Genomic DNA, 17163 nt, shown 5'->3' with positions numbered 1-17163 from the left:
AACGGCAGGAGTCCGCTACAGACAATGCAGCTGTTCTGAGCAGTAACAAAACACCAAGAATGTAGGATTGGTTCAGTTTCATTCATAGAATCATCAAGCATTAAAAGAGACCATTCAGCCCATCTGTCCCACACTTATATTCCCTGAAAATGTTTACATAGTTACTCAATTCCCCTTTGAAAGTTGTTACTGAATCCCTTCTAGCATCTTTGCAGATCTCGATGGATATGTAAAAGATTCTCTTCAAATCTTCCGATTCTTTTGCCAAGTGCCATAATCTGTGTCCTCTGATTACCACCTGCTGATGGAAACAGTTTCCCCCAGACAACTCTATCAAAACGCCTCATAATTTTGAACCCTTCTGTTAAATCTCATTTATCGTTCTCAGCTTTAAGCTAGTATAGTACAAAAATAGCTCATTACCAAAACTACAAACATAATTCTGTACAAATGTGATGAAGGTAAACTTCACCCTTGTTGACCAGCATGCTACCTTTAACACGGCTGACCATCCTCCCCCTAACACCTCTATATTGTTCCCCAGATCATGTAGGACTGCTTTTACCTAATTCCATACCTACCTTTCAGTGCTTTTCTGTTTTTCATCTACAAACTACCCATGAGCAACATCAAATGAAGGCACAGCATTGATTTTTATATATAAGCTAATGACACACAGCTTAATCTCACCACCACTTCTCTTTAACTCCTTCACTGTTGCTAACATATTTGTTTGAGGAGAAAGTGAGGTCTGCAGATGCTGGAGATCAGAGCTGAGAATGTGTTGCTGGAAAAGCGCAGCAGGTCAGGCAGCATCCAGGGAACAGGAGAATCAACGTTTCGGGCATAAGCCCTTCATCAGGAATGAGGAAAGTTTGTCCAGCAGGCTAAGATAAAAGGTAGGGAGGAGGGACTTGGGGGAAGGGCATCGGAAATGCGATAGGTGGAAAGAGGTCAAGGTGAGGGTGATAGGTCAGACTGGGGTGGGGGCGGAGAGGTCAGGAAGAAGATTGCAGGTTAGGAAGGCGGTGCTGAGCTCGATGGATTTGACTGAGACAAGGTGGGGGGAGGGGAAATGAGGAAACTGGTGAAATCCGAGTTCATCCCTTGTGGTTGGAGGGTTCCTAGGCGGAAGATGAGGCGCTTTTCCACCAACCGTCGTGTTGTTGTGGTCTGGCGATGGAGGATTCCAAAGACCTGCATATCCTTCAACTCCCCCTCCCACTCCACCAAGGATATGCAGGTCTTTGGACTCCTCCATCGCCAGACCACAACAACATGACGATTGGAGGAAGAGCGCCTCATCTTCCGCCTAGGAACCCGCCAACCACAAGGGATGAACTCGGATTTCACCAGTTTCCTCATTTCCCCTCCCCCCACCTTGTCTCAGTCAAATCCATCGAGCTCAGCACCGCCTTCCTAACCTGCAATCTTCTTCCTGACCTCTCCGCCTCCACCCCAGTCTGACCTATCACCCTCACCTTGACCTCTTTCCACCTATCACATTTCCGACGCCCCTCCCCCAAGTCCCTCGTCCCTACCTTTTATCTTAGCCTGCTGGACAAACTTTCCTCATTCCTGAAGAAGGGCTTATGCCCGAAACGTCGATTCTCCTGTTCCCTGGATGCTGCCTGACCTGCTGCGCTTTTCCAGCAACACATTCTCAGCTAACATATTTGTTTGCTTATCTGACATCCAGTACTGAATGAACAGAGATTGCCTCCAATTAAACATTGGGAAGACTGAATCAATTGTTTTCTGCCCACACTTGGGGAGATGATGGCACAGTGGTAATGTTACTAAATTAATAACCTGGAACGTCAGGTTAATATTCCAAGGAAATGAATTCAAATCCCACTATCAGAGATGTTTCAATTTTTTAAAATTGTAGAATAAATAGCAAGTCTAATAATGACTGCATAATTACTGTTGATTGTTGTAAAGACCCACCTCATTCACAAATGTTTTCTAGGGACAGAAATCTGCCATCCATACCCAGTCTGGCCTAGTTATGGTCCCAGAACCACAGCAATGTGATTGATTTTTAATTGCCTTCTGGGTAATTAGAAATGGGTAATAAATGTTGGCCCAGCCAGCATATGAACAAATAAAATAATTCCAAACTCTCTTTCCAAATGACTGACTCCTCCCCTTTTCCTGTCCTGACAATTTCAATGTTTTGAATATCTATACCTCCAGATCGTTCTGTTCCTGTCTTCAAATTGTACTGTTGCATCATATTGATTCTCTTCATCTTTCTTTCCAAAATGGATCACCTCATATGTCTCTGAGACTATATCTATAATACCCATGTTGTGGCTGCTAATGCATGTCACAAAAAGCAGTGATGCTAATATCAATTTTGCGGTGATACTGTACACATCCTTCCACCTGAAAAAAACAACTGTTCACCTCTATTCTCTTCTTTCTTTTCCTCAACCAAATGCACATCCATATGGTCACTGCCTTTTTAACTCCATGGGCTTCAATTATGTAGAAATTCTATTATTAAATGTCTTTTGAAAGTCAGACACACATCAATGTACTAGACTTGACAGCCCTCTCCATTACAGCATCAATCTGTAAACAATGTAGTTAATAGCATAAAATTCCAAAGGGATATCAATAGACCAAGTGATAGGGCAAAACTGTAGTCGATGGAGTTCAATGTAAGCAAGTGGTTATCTATTTTGGACTTAAAATGGAGAGATCAGAGTACTTTCTCAATGGTATGAAATTAAATACAGTGAAAGTCCAAAGAGACTTGGGGCTTCAGGTATATAGGTCTTTCAAAAGCCACAAACAGCTGCAGGAAATAATCAAGAAAGCTAATGGAATGTTGGCCTTTCTATCAAGAGGGCTGGAATGTATGGATGCAGAAATTCTGCTGAACTGTCCAAAACCCTGTAAGACCCTCACTTGGAGCACTTTGAACAGATCTGAGTGCCACACCTTAGGAAGGATACGTTGATCTTGGATGAAGTGTAATGAAGATTTACAAAAATGATACCTGGACTTCAGGGGTTAAGTTATGAGGAGAGATTATACAACTGAGGCAGGCTTTCTCTAGAATTTAAGAGGTTAAGGGATGATCTGATTGAAGTCTTCAATTATTAGCCGGAAAAGACAGGGCGGACAAAGATAAGTTATTTCCAGTAGTTGGAGATTCGAGAACTAGGGGGCATAGTCTGAGAATAAGGGCCAGGCTGTTGAGGAGCAATCATAAGAAGCACCTATACACACAAAGGGTGGGAGTCTTTTGGAACTCTTCCACAAATGGTAGTGAATGCTGGATCGGTTATCTGTTTCACATCTGAGATAGATTATTCTTGTTGAGCCATGGTGTTAAGGGCCATGGACCAAAGACAGGTATATGGAATTTGGCCACAAATCAGTAAAAATCTCACTGAATGATGAAACAGGCTCGAAGGGATGGATGGTCTACTCCTGCCCCTATATTCAGCCAAACTGGAGGACACCCGAAAGAAGTGAATGTTGTTACAGGGATGGAAACTTGTCAAAATTAACATAAGCAAAATAACAATAAATTATAAAATACTGACACTGAATTGTTACAAATCCCCAGGAGCAAAAGGTTGCCATTCCAAGGATTTAAAGGAAATTAGTGTGGACACCTTAACTACAACTACAAGATGTTGTGAAACTTGAAAGGGTTCAGAAAAGATCTACAAGGATGTTGCCAGGGTTGGAGGGTTTGAGCTACAGGGAGAGGCTGAACAGGCTGGGGCTGTTTTCCCTGGAACGTCAGAGGCTGAGGGGTGACCTTATAGAGGTTTACAAAATTATGAGGGGCATGGATAGGGTAAATAGGCAAAGTCTTTTCCTTGAGGTCAGGGAGTCCAGAACTAGAGGGCATAGGTTTAGGGTGAGAGGGGAAAGATATAAAAGAGACCTACGGGGCAACTTTTTCACGCAGAGGGTGGTACATGTATGGAATGAGCTGCCAGAGGAAGTGGTGGAGGCTGGTACAATTGCAACATTTAAGAGGCATTTGGATGGGTATATGAATAGGAAGGGTTTGGAGGGATATGGGCCGGGTGGTGGCAGGTGGGACTAGATTGGGTTGGGATATCAGGTCGGCATGAATGGGTTGGACTGAAGGGTCTATTTCCATCCTGTGCATCTTTATGACTCTATGACTTTAACTTGCCAAACCTCTGTCAATTCAGAAATCATTCCATTAGATTGGAAGTTCACCAAGGAGGAAGGAGCTGACAACAAACTCGCATTCCTGGACGTCACAGTCGAAAGAAAGGACAAGGGAGAACTACAAACCTGCGTATACAGAAAACCGACAAACACTGACTAAATACTTAACTCCACCAGCAACCATCCCAACACACACAAACAAAGCTGTATCAGAACACTATTCTAACGAGCCACCACACGCTGCAGCACAGACAAACTTCGGAAAACAGAGGAGAACCAACTATACAACGTATTCAAGAAGAACAGATACTCAAAAAATACAGTCCGCAGATTCCTCAAGAACAAACCACGACAAGCAGACCAAACACAGCCAGAAACCCTAACCACCTTACCATACATCAAAGGAGTTTCAGAACTGACAGCCAGACTACTGAGACCCCTTGGAATCACACAAACCCACCAACACTCTCAAACAAAAACTAACAAACTTAAAAGACCCAGTACAACCCATGGACAAAACCAACGTCATCTACAAATTTCCATGCAAGGACTGCCACAAACACTACGTAGGACAAACAGGAAGAAAGTTAGCCACCAGGATACACGAACACCAGTCAGCCACAAAAAGACACGACCACCCTCATAGCCCTACACACGGATGAAAAAAACCACCATTTCGACTGGGACAACACATCTATTCTGGGACAGGCTAAGCAAAGACATGCCAGAGAATTCCTAGAGGCCTGGCACTTCAACCACAACGCCATAAACAAGCACATAGATCTAGATACCATCTATCAACCCCTCAGAAAACGAACAGGAAATGACATCACCACTAACCCCAGGAACTCTATCCAGGAGAAACATATAAACAGAAAGCAGGAAACAACAGCTTCGCTTCACTTTGAGGTCGCCACTGATGATGTTACCTAGCCAGGTAATGAAAAATCTGGATATCAAACCTACAGCTCAGCGAACAAACCTACACTAAATTAGATTGGATATTTTCTAAACAATCTGTCAAGGGATTTTATTACAAATGTTTGGAGCAAGTGCAACTTTTACCCAGGCCTCCAAGTACATTGGTAGGAACACAGCCACTGCACCACAAGAGCCCTGACATTTATGTAAAATGATTAAACATTAAGAAAGGTGAAAGAAGGAAGCCAGCACATCAGGCCAATTAGTTGAGTACAAGAACCAAGACTGATAGTCCACTGCAGTACTGATGAGATTACCAAGGGACAGAGACACCATCTTTGAGATAAAATATTAAACTGGGATCCCATTTGCTTTATGGATGAATGCAAAATACCTCAACACATTATTTCAAAGTATAGGGCAGTTATCCCCAGCTGCCTGGGGAATTGATCCTTCAATTAACATCATCAAATAGCCAGTGGCTGGTTGGAGTGTTCTGAGATTCCAGCGAACACTTCAAAACGTATTCACTGAGTACAAAGTGCTTTGAGATGTCCAGTAGTTGTAATAAATGCTATATCATTTGACTTTTTCTTTTACTTTTTAATATACATGGGACTTCCAGCAGACATTTGATGATTTTCCTTTCAGAGACAGTTAGCTAAAGTTGAAGCTCATGGACTTCCAGGCAAAGTATCAGTCATGAAATTGACTGAGAGGCCTGACTAAAGGAGTAGGCATAATGCACAAATAATTTAATTCACAGGATGGCTACTGTATCCACAGCAATCTGTGTTGTGACCTCAAGGTATTTATTCATGACCAAGGTGATGCAAACCAAGGGGCTTAAGAGATATGACAAAAAGATGGGAATAGGGAAGTCATACACTGATGATCTCACTGAATGGCAGGACAACTCAAGAGATAAGTGGCCATCTCCTTTTCCTACACTTTTTCACCTTAATCGATGCTGGCTGTTGTTTCAATCATATGCTATTTCAAGTGACAATAAATTGTATCACAGTGTAGAAAGAATCACAGAAAATGCTGGAGAAACTAGTTCTGAAGAAGAGTAGACTCAAAATGATAACACTGTTCCTCTCTCCACAGGTATTGTCAGACCTGCTGCGTTTCTCCAGCATTCTCTGGGATGGTTTCAGCATCTGCAGTAATGGGCAGTAATTACTGTCAGTGTAACGACTCTAAACATTTCCCTACAATTGACAATAGACTTACAAGTCTGAAACTATCGGATTTACTCCATTTTTGGATAAGGGTGTAACATTCACAGCCCTCCAGTCCTCTGACACTGTCCTGGTGCCTCAGGAGAATTGAAAGAATGTGGTCAGAGGCTCCTTTACTTCCCTCAGTAATGCAGAATATAACCCATGCAGGTAGGATGACATTTCTATTTTGAATGTTACCAATCTTAAAGAGAAACTCCTCTTCACCTACAGTAGCAACAAATTACATTTATGTAGCACCTTTAATGCAATGAAATATCCCAAGCGACTTCATGAAGTGGACATATACATCCAGTTATATACAAAGATATCAGGTCAGCTGGCCACAAACTTGGTCAAAGAGAAAGTTTTAATGAGTATGTTTTTAATGAATCAGTTTTAATGTCCATGTACACCATCACTTTCCAAAATCAGCATTCCATTCGGCGTGTCCATAACCTCAGAGGAATCTCAGAGTTTTCCCAACCAATATTCCTTCATCTTTTCAACCAGATCTCACTCTTTCACTACACACACACATGCTTCCACACCTCAGATTTACCAACCCAAATGATTCACACTAAACATAGGAAATTAAAAATGAGTTGAAAGGTTGGACTGCGAATGACATTGTGCAGTTACTCCACCTGCTCTTGAGCTGACACACCCAGGAACAGCACAGCGGCCATTAGCTGCTCTGGAACTGGTGACACCAAAGGAAAACAAACAACTGAGCAAGTCGATTCATAAAACTCACTGTCACACAGCATAATCTCTATCAACGCATCGGGACTGAGAAGATGCCATTGGCATTTAGGTTTTATAAAATGGGAAAAACTTGCAGCTACAAGCCATGCATCAACAGTTATCCTCTGTGTGACTTCCCAGTTCAATGTAAAGAAAATCCAATGGTATTGTTTTAAAAAGCAGAGCAGTGTTCCCCAGCATGCACACTAACAGCTATCCCTCAGTCAATAGCATTAAAACAGATGATCTGGTCGTTATCACATTGTTGTCTGTGAAAGCTTGCAGTGTACAAATTGGTGCAACATTTCCTGGGTGAAAGGGAGGACTGCAGATGCTGGAGATCAGAGTCTAGATTAGAGTGGTGCTGGAAAAGCACAGCAGGTCAGGCAGCATCCGAGGAGCAGGGGAGTCGATGTTTCGGGCAGGACCCTTGTTCAGGACTCTCGTCCTCCTCGAATGCTACCTGATCTGCTGTGCTTTTTCCAGCCCCACATTTTACTGAGTCTAACTCTCCAGCATCTGCAGTCCTCACTACCTCCTGATTATTTTTAATCAACCTAGTCAGACATGTTATGATACACCTTCAGAGAGCAGGTGAGATTTAAACTGAAATCTTTGAGCCCAGATGGAAGGACATTACCACTGCATGACAAGACTTCTAGAATGAATCAGTCTGAGGACCTTTTGCTAGTATAGCAAACATAATAATCACTCCACTATTTAGGAGAAAGTGAGGGCTGCAGATGCTGGAGATCAGAGCTGAAAATGTGTTGCTGGAAAGGCGCAGCAGGTCCCACTCCACTATTTACTCAATTCTATGATCAATTTAATGTCCTTTCCTGAATTTATCCATGTTTCTATCAATTTGTTCACAGAGCCTGCTTTGAGTTTCAATAATGTGATTTGTTCAGCAGCTCCAGTAATGAAACCTTACTGGGCAAAGCACTATCAAACACTGGGCTATAATAATATCACCATAAACCTCCGATCCATGATTGCAAGGTGTTCAGCTGCTATCAGCGGTCATGTTGTGTTTGTTCTATGTAGCTAATAGATAGATAGCCACTCCTCGGGCTGTACCATTAACTGATAACATACAATGATTGTGCTCATCAGTGGCATTACTAAATCTCCAACAATTTATGATTTGGAGACGCTGGTGTTGGACTGGGGTGTACAAAGTTAAAAATCACACAACACCAGGTTATAGTCCAACAGGTTTAATTGGAAGCACACTAGCTTTCGGAGCGACTCTCCTTCAGCAGGTGATAGTGGAGGGCTCGATCGTAACACAGAATTTATAGCAAAAATTTGCAGTGTGATGTAACTGAAATTATACATTGAAAAATTGATTGTCTGTTAAGCCTTTCATCTGTTAGAATACAGTGATAGTTTCACTTCTTTCACCTTTTTTTTAAAGTTGCATTCTCGGGTTAGCTGTTAACAATGGTGATAGTGAGACAATATGTTGAAGGTGTTGGCCCCCTGTGTTCTCTGTCTATGCCATCATGTTTAGGTTGGTTCTAATTTAAAAAGTGAGATAATGAAGTTTTACATGAATTCATGCAGTTTTTGAGCAAAGTACAATGTAACCCTGAAAGTACAAATTCACCACACAAAATATATGCGTGCATGTGGGTCTTTGTCTGTCTGTCTGTGTGTCTGTCTGTCTGGGGTGGGGGTTGTGAGTGTGAGAACGTGTATGTGTGTGTGTAGTGAGTGCAGAGTGTCTTAAGTCTGTGAGGGGGTGCATGTGAGAGTGTGGGAGTGTGTGTGTCTATAAGGGTTTGTGTAGGTGTCTGTGTGAACGTCTGTGTGTACCTGTGTCCGTGTGTATGTGAGAGTGTGTGTGTGTAGGAATATCTGTGTGTGTGTGTATAGTGCAATGGTGATCACCTGTAATGTGACATGAACCCAAGGTCCCGGTTGAGGCCCTCCCTATGGGTACCGAACTTAGCTATCAGTCTCTGCTCAGCCACTTTCCTCTGCTGCCTGTCCCGAAGTCCACCTTGCAGGATGGTCACACGAAGGTCCGAGGCTGAATGTCCTGGACCACTGAAGTGTTCCCCAACTTTTTAGATTAGAATCAATCTGAACATGATGGCATAGACAGAGAACACAGGGGGCCAACACCTTCAACATATTGTCCAGCTATCACCATTGTTAACAGCTAACCTGAGAATGCAACTTCAAAAAAAAGGTTTTGTGATTTACACATGAAAGAAGTGAAACTATCACTGTATTCTAATAGATGGAAGGCTTAACAGACAATCAATGTTTCAATGTGTAATTTCAGTTACATCACACTGCTATATTTTTGCTATAAATTCTGTGTTACGATCGAGCCCTCCACTATCACCTGATGAAGGAGCGTCGCTCCGAAAGCTAGTGTGCTTCCAATTAAACCTGTTGGACTATAACCTGGTGTGTGTGATTTTTAACTTCCAACAATTTAGTGAATCAAGCTGTACAGTAAACATTGCTTGAAAGGCAAGTAGTGCTGAAGTGGAGATTTTATACCAGTCGATCATACTGTAGAATTATTCACTGTGAGTTTTACTCAATCAGGCAAGTCCAAATTGTCCATTAACTCAACACTGGTCTGGTAAGGTTCCAACTGGAACCCCAACCAGAGCTCTTGTCCTCACAGCGTGATCTCGGTCAGTGCTCCATGCACCTTGCAATTTGTATTTATAGGAAGGCCATGCTCCTTTACTCAACTGCAAGTCTATTCCTTGGTAAATGCCATGATGTGGAGCAGCTGGTGTTGGACTGGGGTGGACAAAGTAAAAATCACACAACACCAGGTTATAGTCCAGCTTTCAGGGAAGGAGCAGCGCTCATGTGGCAGGAGGCCAAACAGATCAGTGTGCCTTCAACTTTCACTCACATCGGAGCTGATCTCAGCTGAGGTGGGTCTTCGTATTCAAGGAGGGCCAGGTCAGTCAGGGAGAAACAGGCAGCAGGAGTTACCCAAGGGTTGCACTCCTAACAAACAGCCAACGGCTACCAACCTGGAAGTGCACATTAGCAGAGCAGGATTGCCCAAATAATCAACATGGTGCAATCCACAGTCAAATAACGTATCAATTCTCAAATAGAGCTATTGAATGAAGAATGGCAGCTGTGTAAGATATCACAAGGCAAGGAGAAAACAGATAAAAAATACCATTTGGATCTGTGCTGAGAATGGGATGAAATCTTAGGCATTAAAAATCACAGAATTGAAATGTAGAATAAACTGGAATGTTGATAACAGCCACAGTCGCCCAACAGGTTCAACGTCATTCAGCTACCGTATGCTGAGACTGTAAACTCACCCACTGCTCAGTAAACCTTCCTTCTGAAAATGATTTTCCAAGTGATCCCAGCTCACCACAGACAATCTTTCCCTACCCTATGATTAGTAACTTTCTTCAAGCATGCTCCCAGAAACTGTCCAGGGGCTCCTGCAAGGAAGCACCAAGAATACACCACGATCAATCTATTGTACCTGGCAGGAAAATCAGACAGAAGGAAAGACAAACACATTCTTAGTAACTGGGGTTGGGCAGCTTACAATCATCCACCATCCTTCTAAACACCCTCTCAGACTGTACTGAGTGAGTGACTGTAAATCCACTGTACGAGTTAGAGTATAACATTACAATTATATAGCACTTTTCACAATTCACTACCATCACCTTCTCAAGGGCAACTAGGGACAGGTAATAAATGCTGACCAGCTAGCAATGCCCACATCCCACAAATGAATTTTTTCACAATTCTCAATACATCCCAATGCTCGACAGGTAATTAAGTACTTTTCAAAGTGGAGTTCCTATTTCAATGTAAGATAAGCAGCAAGCAAATTCTCACAACGCAATCCCAGATAAGCAATAAAATAATCAGATTATCTGTTTTTAAGTGATAGTTGAGTGTTAAATACTGAGCAGCAGTAACCCTACCTGCTCTTGTTCGAATACAGGCAGAGAGCTTTCACATCCACCTGGGATGTGGAGGATCAGTGCTTACAAATAAACCTGTTGGACTATAACCTGGTGTTGTGTGACTTTTAACTTATCCACCTGGGAGGCAGTTTTTCCATACTAAAGCTATTATTATTTTAATGTTTTTATACACCTTTGATCTCTAACTTCAAAGGAAGACCACCATGTTTGCACAGAAACAAAGAAACTATTTCCTCTGGCGGGAACAATCCAGAATAAGGAGGTCTCACCTTAAAATGACACAACACCAGGAGTATCGGGCTCTTCAGGAACTAAGTACTTATTCACATTGAGCAAGATGGAAATCTGTAACTCTTTCTACCAGTCAACTGGAGCTTTCAAATCTAAAATCATTAGATTGTTGTTTGGTAAGGATCACAAGGGGTATGGAGTAGAAGTGAGCAAAAGGAGACCAGCTACAAAGTCGTACACGCACAGTGGAAAAACAGGAAATGCATCGCTGAATTAAATACATTACTCAAAACCAGTCACCTCACTGAGAATGTCAGCAACATGACCCACAAAAACTGGTCTAAAGTATTTCTCTCCGATAATTCATTGACTGTATTTGGTTCTGCCCAGGCCTGAGTGAAAAAGCGCAGGATGGCCAAGTATTTCATCACTGGTCTCTACAAAGCTGTGGGGTCTCAGCTAAGAACTACTGGCCACTGGCCTCAGTCTTTCCAAACTAGTAGGAAGTGAGTGTGTGTTGAAGTTCAAACAGGACAGAATGTGTTGGCAGCAAAAGTCATCAGCCTTGTGGCTGTCTTTCTATGCGATCAAATCAATGCTGACATTTGCAGCAGTCACTTTGATGAGATGCTGAGGTTTGCAGCCCAGACACTGTGAAAATGGTGGACCCCACTCAAAGGCAGTACAGAGGAAATCTCAATCCCAGTGACCAGCAGTGCCCGTGAAAGCAGTTCCCAGTGAGTGCCCAGGGAACCCAGACCCAGATGAGGCATGGTGCGAAGGGAATCTGAACTTTAGTGAGCAACAGTTTCGAAAGAACCCAAAGCACAGTGAGAGACCGTGCCCAGGACACCTAGATCTCAGTGAGGCAGTGCTCAGGGAACCTGCACCCGAATGGGAGGTCCGAACAGCCTCCTAGTGTGAGAATCTAGAATACCGATACTAGATCAGTGTCACTATTTTGTCAAAGATATTCCATTTCTAAAGGGAGAGGCAATAGCTTAGTGTTTACAGCCACTCAATAAGCCACACTGACCAGACAGAAACTGGAAACATGAGAAAAATAAACATTGGTAAACATCTTAAAATACTTACATTTACAATGTGCTTGTTGAGTTTGAGTTTACTGTGCCGCGTCTCCCTGGTGAATTGTGTTGCTTTAAACCAGTTTGAGTTTTGATTGTAGTGTCATGTTACAGCCAGCCAGGGTTCCCAGCTCCAATCAGATTTAGCACTAGCAAGTGGGCAGGGAACAGCAGCGTGCGTTAACGTACCTGCCCAGTTCCTCTCCATAAAACTCCAAGTATCATGTACAGGAAATGTTGAAAGAAAACATCCCACACGCTGTATCCTGTGACTGCTGGAGTCTCCCAGCTCACCCCACACATACCAACAGTCCCTGATCCTGAACCTTTCATCATTTCCTTTTCATTGATTTGTCTCTGACCTAACCCTCACCAATCCCTAACCCTCACCAATCCCTAACCCTCACCAATCCTGCCCTAAAAGGAACTAAATTCTGTTGGGTTGGCACCCTACACCACCAGTTTCAAATCCTTACTCTCCATGTATAAGTTCAGATATTAGTATGCTATTACCTATGCATTACAGACTTTCATTTGATTTGATTTGATTTGATTTATTATTATCTCATATACCGAGATATAATGAAAAGTTTTGTTTTGGTGCAGTACTTGCAGATCATACCATACAAAGTGCTTGACGGTAACAGAACAGAGCGGAGAAGGTGCACAAAGAGCAATATCAATGGTAAATTTAAACTTGAGAGTTCCATTCAGGAGTCCAAAAGCTGGAGAAGAAATTTCAGGGGCCCTGGCTGATAGTTTTGCATCATCGTTAGCCACGGGTGAGGACCCGGAAGACTGGGGGGTAGTGAATGTTGTGCCATTATTCAGAAAGGGCTGCAAAGAAAAGCCTGGGAACTACAGACCAGTCAGCGTAACATAAATTACTTGTGAAGATTCTGAGAGATAAGATATCCATTCATTTGGAAAGACAGGATTTGATTAGGAGTAGTCAGCATGGCTTTGTGAGTGGGAGATAATGCTTCACAAATTTGTTAGAATTCTTTCATGAAGTGGCTGGGAAGGTTGATGAGGGCAGGGCAGTAGACATAGTCTATACTGATTTCAGTAAAGTTTTGTTAAGGTTCCACATGGTAGGCTGTTCTGGAAGGTTAGATCGCATGGAATCCAGGGGGAGCTGGCAAATTGGATACATAACAGGCTTGATAGTAGGAAGCAGAGGGCAATAATGGAAGGATGGTTGTTGGACTGGAGGCCTGTGACTATTGGAGTGCCTCAGGGGTTAGTGCTGGGCCCATTGCTGTTTGTTATCTATATCAATGATTTGGATGAGAATGTACAAGGCGTGATTAGTAAGTTTGCAGATGACACTAAAATAGGTGGTATCGTGGAGAGTGAGGAAAGTTCTCAGAAAATGCAGCAGGCCTTTGATCAGCTGGGGAAGTGGGCTGAGAAATGGGAAATGGAGTTTAATATAGAGAAGTGTGAGGTTTTGCATTTTGGAAAGTCAAATCAAGACAGGAACTTCATGGTGAATGGCAGGGCCTTAAGGAGTGCAGTGGAACAGAGGGACCTTGGAGTTCAGGTACATGGCTCTCTAAAAGTGGAGTCCCAGGTAGACAGGGCAGTGAAGGAGGCTTTTGGCACACTGGCCTTCACCAGTCAGGGCATTGAGTATAGAAGTTGGGAAGTTATGTTGCAGTTATACAGGACATTGGTGCGGCTGCACTTAGAGTATGGTGTTCAGTTTTGGTCACCTTGCGATAGGAAGGATGTTATTAAACTGGAAAGAGTGCAGGAGAAATTTACAAGGATGTTGCCAGGACTCAATGGTCTGGGTTATAGGGGGAGGTTGGACAAGCTAGGACTTTTTTCTTTAGAGAGTAAGAGACTGAGAGCAGACCTTATCAAGGTATATAAGATCATGAGAGGCATGGATAGAGTGAATACACTCAGCCTTTTTCTCAGGGTTGGGGAATCAAGGACTAGAGGGCATCAGTTTAAGGTTAGAGGGGAAAGATAAAAGGGAACCTGAGGAGCAACCTCTTTACACAGAGGGTGGTACGCAGATGGAATAAGCTGCTGGGGAAGTGGTTGAGGCGGGGACATTAACAACATTTAAAAGTCATTTGGACAAATACATGGCTAGGAAAGGATTAGAAGGATGTGGGCCAAGTGCAAGTAAATGGGGTTCGCATGGGGGGACATTTTGGTCGGCATGGACCAGTTTGGGCCGAAGAACTGTCTCCGTGCTGTAGGACTCTATGAGTCTAAGTCTAATAACAGTACGGAAGAAGCTTTTGAATCTGTTGATACCCGTGTTTTAGCTTTTGTATCTTCTGTCAGACAGAGAAGGTTGGTAGGGATTATAATCATGGTGGGAGGGATCTTTGATTATGCTGGTTATTTTCCCGAAGTAGAGAGAATTATAGGTGGAGTCAATGGATGAAAGTATGACGTGTGTGATAGACTGTGCTGTGTTCACAACTCTCTGTAGTTTCTTACGGTCCTGGGCAGAGCAGATGCCATACCAAACTGTGACGTATCCGGATAGAATGCTTTTTATGGTGCTTTAAATTGGTAAGAGTCTTTATGAATATGCGGCATTTCCTTAGCCTCCTGAGGAAGTCGAGGTGTTGCTGTGTTTTCTTCACTGTGGCATCAGTGTGGGTGGTCCAGGACAGGTTGTCAGTTATTGTCACGCCTAGGACTTTGATGGTCTCAATCATCTCCACCTCAGCACCACTGATGTAGACAGGGGCGTGCTCTCTGCCTTGCTTCCTGAAGCCAATGACCAGCTCTTTCATTTTGCTAATGTTAATGGAGAGGTTGTTATCTTTGCACCATGACCCCAAGCACTCTATTGCTTTCCTGTATTCTGCCTTCTGTATTGCATATTGAGATCCAATAGGTGGTGTTGTCAGCAAACTTGTAAATGAAGTTAGGATGAGGCTTGGCCACATAGTCATGAGTGTATAGAGTGTATGTAAGGGGCTCAGTACACAGCCTTGCGGGGCGTTGGTGTTGAGAATTATCATGGAAGAGGCGTTGCTACCTATTCTCACTGATTGCGGTCTATGGGTCAGGAGGTCAAGGGTCCAATTGCAGAGGATGGACCAGAGACTTAGGTCTCAGAGTTTGGAGAGGAGTTTGGTTAGAATTATGGTGTTGACTTGCCCTCTCCTCTCTCCTTACTGGACATCCATTTGTCTTCAGCTCATTGGATAGTAAGAAGAAGCAGCAACTAAAGGGCCATTCTTCCTTCAGTCGCTACCCTATCTCTACCACGGGCATAGGGATACACAGTACGGAGCAATGAGGTGTTATGCTAGGTCTCCATCTCGGATGTTCAAGGTTGCTAGTCTGACTACGTGGTCTTTTTTTTTATCACTATTTGAGAACTCAGAGTACTGTGCGTGAGCTAGGCCAGCCTTCCATGTACAGTACCGAGGGAGCGCTGCACAGTTAGAGATACTGTCCTTTGGTAAGATGTTACTCTACTGCCCTCTCAAATGGCTATAACCTATCTCAATGGATATAGCACAGAGTAGGGGGGCCTCTGTAGTGAACAAGCCAACGTTTATCAATCACACAGAATCAATAAAACAAATTATCTACCCTTATCACATCATTGATTCCAAGAGCGTATATGCACTGATTGGCTGCCCTGTTGCCTGCATATCAAATGTACTTCATTGACTATGCAGGATTGTGGGTCCCCTTGTGATAGTGAAAGGTGTTATAGAAATATATATGTTTGTTTCTATGAGCAAGCATAGGAAACTCCAGTAAGTAAGGGGAGGGTGACTGGACATGATAGGACAGTATGTGGAGGAAATACAATTATTTTACTGCCTGCTTTCCCAGTGTTACTGCTGGTCTCACCATTTTTCATTATTTCCTATGGAATTGCTCGTTACTGAGAATACAGAGAAGTATGAGGTGTTTCACTTTGCAAAGTCAAACCAAGGTAGGACTTATACAGTAAATGGTAAGGTCCTGAGGAGTTTTGTGGAATTGAGGGACCAAGGAGCACAAATACATTGTTAATTGAAAGCAGCGTCACAAGTTGACAGGGTGGTGGAGAAGGCACTGAGCATGCTGGCCTTCATCGGCTGAGGCATTGAGTGTAGGAGTTGGAACGTTATGTTACAGCTGTTTAAGTCATTGGGTAAGCCGCACTTGGAGTATTGTGTGCAGTTTTGGTCACCCTGTTATAGGAAAGACATAGTTAAACTGGAAAGAGTGCAAAGAAGATTTACGAGGATGTTGCCAGGATTAGTAGACCTGAGTTATAGGGAGAGGTTGGCCAAGACAGGACGTTATTACTTGGAATGTAGGAGAGTGAGGGGTGACCTTATTGAGGTATATAAAATCATGAGGGGCATAGACAGGATGAATGCAGATTGCCTTTTTCCCAGGGATGGGGAATTGAAAACTAGAGGGCATAGGTTTAAGGTGAGAGGGGAAAGATTTAAGAAGGACCCGAGGGGTAACTTCTTCATGTCGAGAGTGGTGCGTCAATGGAATGGGCTGCCAGAGAAAGTGGTTGAGGCAGGTACAACAGCAACATTTAAAAAACATTTGAATAGATACATGGATGGGAGGGGTTTAGAGGGATATGGCCCAAATGCAGGCAATTGGGACTAGCTGAGGGGGCACCATGGTCAGCATGGAGCAGTTTGGGCTGAACGGCCTGTTTCCATGCTGTATTACTCTTTGACTATATGCCTCTACTGAGCATGAAACATGAAAGTAAAATTAAAAACTCAGTAACAAATTGCCAGTTGTTTTCATTCTTTGTCTGCTCTCCGTGCTTAGCTAATACTAATGACTTCCCATTGGGAACATAAGGAACAAGAGGAAAACCATTAA

General features: G+C 43.1%; 1 protein-coding gene across 2 annotated transcripts in view; it reads right to left on the bottom strand.

The window, feature by feature from the left end:
• Positions 1–12395, bottom strand: part of LOC122539648 (solute carrier family 15 member 2-like) — a 213708-nt gene extending 201313 nt beyond the window's left edge. Inside the window, exon 1 of one of the 2 annotated variants that reach the window (XM_087977989.1) lies at positions 12338–12395. The gene's annotated coding sequence lies outside the window, so the exon portion shown is untranslated. Of the gene's footprint in view, positions 1–10381; positions 10544–12337 lie in introns of those variants that run through there. The other variant, XM_087977990.1, reaches the window with a different exon arrangement.
• Between the last annotated feature and the right edge of the window lie 4768 nt (positions 12396–17163).

The sequence above is a fragment of the Chiloscyllium plagiosum genome, unplaced genomic scaffold (genome assembly GCF_037043375.1).
Source record: "Chiloscyllium plagiosum isolate Xiang-an unplaced genomic scaffold, Cpla_swu_hap1 HiC_scaffold_32, whole genome shotgun sequence".
Classification (NCBI taxonomy): domain Eukaryota; kingdom Metazoa; phylum Chordata; class Chondrichthyes; order Orectolobiformes; family Hemiscylliidae; genus Chiloscyllium; species Chiloscyllium plagiosum.
Note: the sequence above shows the minus strand (reverse complement) of the source record. Positions and strands in the feature narration are given on the sequence as shown.